At 39.6% G+C, this 3,944-nt stretch overlaps 1 pseudogene; it reads right to left on the reverse strand.

Annotated features, from left to right (window-relative positions):
- Positions 1-3,094: 3,094 nt before the first annotated feature.
- On the reverse strand, positions 3,095-3,422 carry LOC109730146 (10 kDa heat shock protein, mitochondrial pseudogene; annotated as a pseudogene).
- Between the last annotated feature and the right edge of the window lie 522 nt (positions 3,423-3,944).

The following is a 3,944-nucleotide window of genomic DNA, read 5'->3' on the forward strand; positions in this document are numbered from 1 at the left end:
TTAGAAAGAGAATGGCAACGTGTTCATGTCACAGGATTTAGCCTCACAAAAGTAAGCACAGCTGGTCTTGGGCGTTAATGAGATCCAGACAAGCAAAAGAGATATTTTTAATGAAGATGAATTCCAGCTAAGGAATTACCTAAGGAAACAGGAAATTCAGAGTTTTATAGGAGAGATGTGTGCAAAAAAAAAAAAAAAAAAAAAAAAAAAGAAAAATCTGGATTAAAGTTGGGGGGGGGGGAGAAGTGACTATTATTATTCAAACAAAAGAGTCCTTGTTTGCTATTAGGGAGTTTTATAGTAAAGGGATATGGACATTATGAAAGAGAGCCACCTGCTTGTATATCTTTAAAAACGACTTCCTTTAGGGAGATAATCATTTCCAAATTTAATTATGAATGAGATTAACAAACTCTTGTTTATTTCAGAATGGGTTTGAAAAAAAGTGAGTGAGGCTGCCATCTAGTGGCCGTTTTCTGTTTTTTCAACATTAGAAGCTCTTGGACGTGGGTCCCCAGGGCAGTGATGCTCAAATCTGGCTGTGTATTGGTATCACCTGGCAGTTTTCCTAAAATTCAGATTCCTAGAACCCAGCAGAGAATCAGAATCTTTGGAGAAGTAGCTCCAGAGGTTATTCTTCATGATAAAGATCTTCAGGTGACTCTGCTGGACCTCGCCTGCCACAGAAGTTAGAAATTAACTGGGGTATATTGTATGTGGATGTAAGAGTCGCAGAGACAAATTACATAAAATGCAGTGCTCACCTACTTGCTTTAAGAACCTGGTTTCTTATAACAGTTAACCAAGTCCTAAAAAAAAATTAAAAAAAAAAAAAACCTGGTTTCTGGCATATGTAACTTGCTATTGCATCTTCATATCTGATATTTGAAATAGACTTGGCTAGGAATTTACCCGACTGCTACATACAACTATACTTGACCAAAGATGTTTATTGTAACACTGATTTTAATAATGATCAACTAAAAACGATTTGAATGCCCATCAGTAGGGGTTTGGCTACAAACTGACAGGAAATCCACAAGGACAAACTGGCTCTTCATCATAGACTGAGATGTCCCCACAAGGCCAGGCTAATTAATACAGGGGAAGGTGGGGACAGGCCACAGATTTATAGGAGACCCTGGAGACTGGCCTGAAGGTCACCGGGGAAGATGCCCATGCTAGTGATTTCAAACTTTGGCTCGTATTAAAATCACTTGAGGAATGTGTTACAAATTTGAAAATCCCTGGATTTCATTCATGGCCTTTTGTGACAAATATCACTCCATCCATTTACAAATGCAGTATTTGTAAGACTTGCCCCAGACCACCTGCCCCAGAATCACCTCTTTGCTAAACACACAGCTTACTTTTTTTCATATAATACATCTGGGTATATTCCAGAGGGGCTCTATCTTATTGTTTTAAGTAAAAATTGTTTCCATTAAAATAGTTTAACTTCTGTTACTAATCCATTAACCCAACAATGGTAACCGTCTACCTAAAATCCAAAGATAGCAATGGCCACACTTCTAAACAGGAGTGTATATGCTATACTGAACTATCCCCATAAATTCATAACATATTGTTCATTTAGTAAAACAGAGTTGACTCGTGGCTCTTCTTGTTCTTATCGTCTGGTCTAAACCATGTATCTTCAGGTAGATTTTTCTTGCAACTATTGAGCGGGTCCACGTATTGTTTTTCTTTTTTTTCTCATCTGGGTTTCTGGCTTTGGAATTTTATTAGGGGAGTTTTATTATCTTTTCTTTCCAGACTTCCTCATTAAGTTTTTTTTCTAATCTCTGTCCCATTCCCACCTTCTCTTTCTGCCCCCAATTTTTTTTTCCCATGACTTTGATCCAGACTCATCTATTTCCTCTCCTCTTCCTCTGGGCCATTGATACTATATTTTAAAACCTATGACTGTAAGTATCAATGTCTTTAGGAGTAGAGTTTGCCTTACTATGCGTTGTTTCTGGAACATGGGCTTCTGCGAAACCATCGTAGAGTCTTGAGCTCTAGCTTGGTCAGAGTCAGTCCCAAAGATAGAGCAAGGAAAGGACAGGATGTTTCTCGAAGACCACAGCGATGGTCCGTTGAGTGACCTCCTGTGGCTGTCTGTCTTCCTCCCACCTTCCCTAGACCCCAGTTCACCCACTGCCACTTCCCGGTCCTCTTGGCTGGGGACATCCAGTTTAAGCTCTAAACTACATATAATCTCATTTAAGGGGGGAAATGGGCATTTATTGAAACCTTAAAATCTGTACCCCCATAATATGCTGAAATAAAAAAAAATAAAAATAAAAAAATAAAATGTCTCTCTCTCACACACACACACAAATAAATAAAGTTAACTAACCTTTAAAAAAAAATCTCATTTAAGATTATCGACTGTGAAGCTCTCATTTATCTGCTGAGACTGTCTGCAGCTTCTCTAAATGTATAATACCTTAAAGAAAATGGATTTTTACTATATCTTCATTCTTCTCTTCAGCTAGTCGTTGTCTCCTTTTCAAAACTCCCTGTCTCCCTTTATTTATATTTCCATTATTGAACGTACCATGTTCTATCTTGTCTCTTTTTAGGCCTTTCTCTTTGACTAAATCATAGTCTTTTGTGTTTGCTTTTTTTTTTTTTTTTTTTTTTGAGACAGTCTCACTTTGTTGCCCAGGCTAGAGTGAGTGCCATGGCGTCAGCCTCGCTCACAGCAACCTCCAACTCCTGGACTCAAGCAATCCTCCTGCCTCAGCCTCCCAAGTAGCTGGGACTACAGGCATGCGCCACCATGTCCGGCTAATTTTTTTTTTCTATATCTTTTTAGTTGGCCAATTAATTTCTTTCTATTTATAGTAGAGACGGGGTCTCGCTTTTGCTCAGGCTGGTTTTGAACTCCTGACCTCGAGTAATCTGCCGGCCTTGGCCTCCCAGAGTGCTAGGATTACAGGTGTGAGCCACTGTGCCCTATATTTCTTTTTCTTTTTGTTTTCAGCAGTTTAGAGATCATTAGTTTCTTATAAAAGAGAGACATGGAAATTATTTACATGATGAAAGATTTCAGAACTTCAGTGGAATGAGCTTCATGTCAATGCCATTTCAGTAGTGATTTATTTTAGTCCACATACTTTCCAAGAATGTCACCGTCTCTAAATAAGAAATAATCCTTGTCGTCTAGAACTACTTTGGTGCCTCCATATTCTGGGAGAAGGACTTTGTCTCCAACTTTCACACTAACCGGTTGAATCTCTCCACCCTTTTCCTTTAGAGTCCGATCCAACAGCCACGACTGTTGCTTGCAACACTTTTCCTTGAGATTTTTCTGGAAGCATAATGCCTCCTTTGGTTACAGTTTCGGCTGCACTCCTTTCAACCAATACCCGGTCCAAAAGTGGAAGGAACTTTCTAAATGCATGTCCTGCCATGATTTCCACCGCCACAGCTTACACTCTGCTCTTGGACTGCTGTAAGGAGACTGTCCCTTTATTTATATTTCCATTATTGAACTTGCCACGTTCTACCTTGTCTCTTTTGTCTGCCTTTTTCCTTGACTAAATCATAGCCTTGATCAGAGCCAGGAGCATCTCTTCTCTTCTTTGGATCCCCCCAGAATTTTGCAAAATATGGTCATTGAGTGAATGTTTTTTCAACTGAGCTACGTGGTATGTTCAACAGGACCAGCTATCTTGCCCTGACTGGCTGGAGTTGCTAAGAACAGATGGATTCGGGTTGCAAAATCAAGGTCGATGTCTACAAGCAGAGAACTCTGGGAAGATGAGGGTAGAAGGAGTAGTCAGGTTGCAAATAAGTGACAGAACTGGGGCCTGGTCCCAGGACTGGAAAAGCAACCTTCTCTTTTTGGGCACAAAAAAAAAGAAAAAGAAAAAGAAAAGGCAGATTAGGTCATTTCCCATCATCCTTTATAAGGTAGCTACACACAAGGCTGA

The sequence above is a fragment of the Microcebus murinus genome, chromosome 29, assembly GCF_040939455.1.
Source record: "Microcebus murinus isolate Inina chromosome 29, M.murinus_Inina_mat1.0, whole genome shotgun sequence".
In the NCBI taxonomy this organism is placed as follows: Eukaryota; Metazoa; Chordata; class Mammalia; order Primates; family Cheirogaleidae; genus Microcebus; species Microcebus murinus.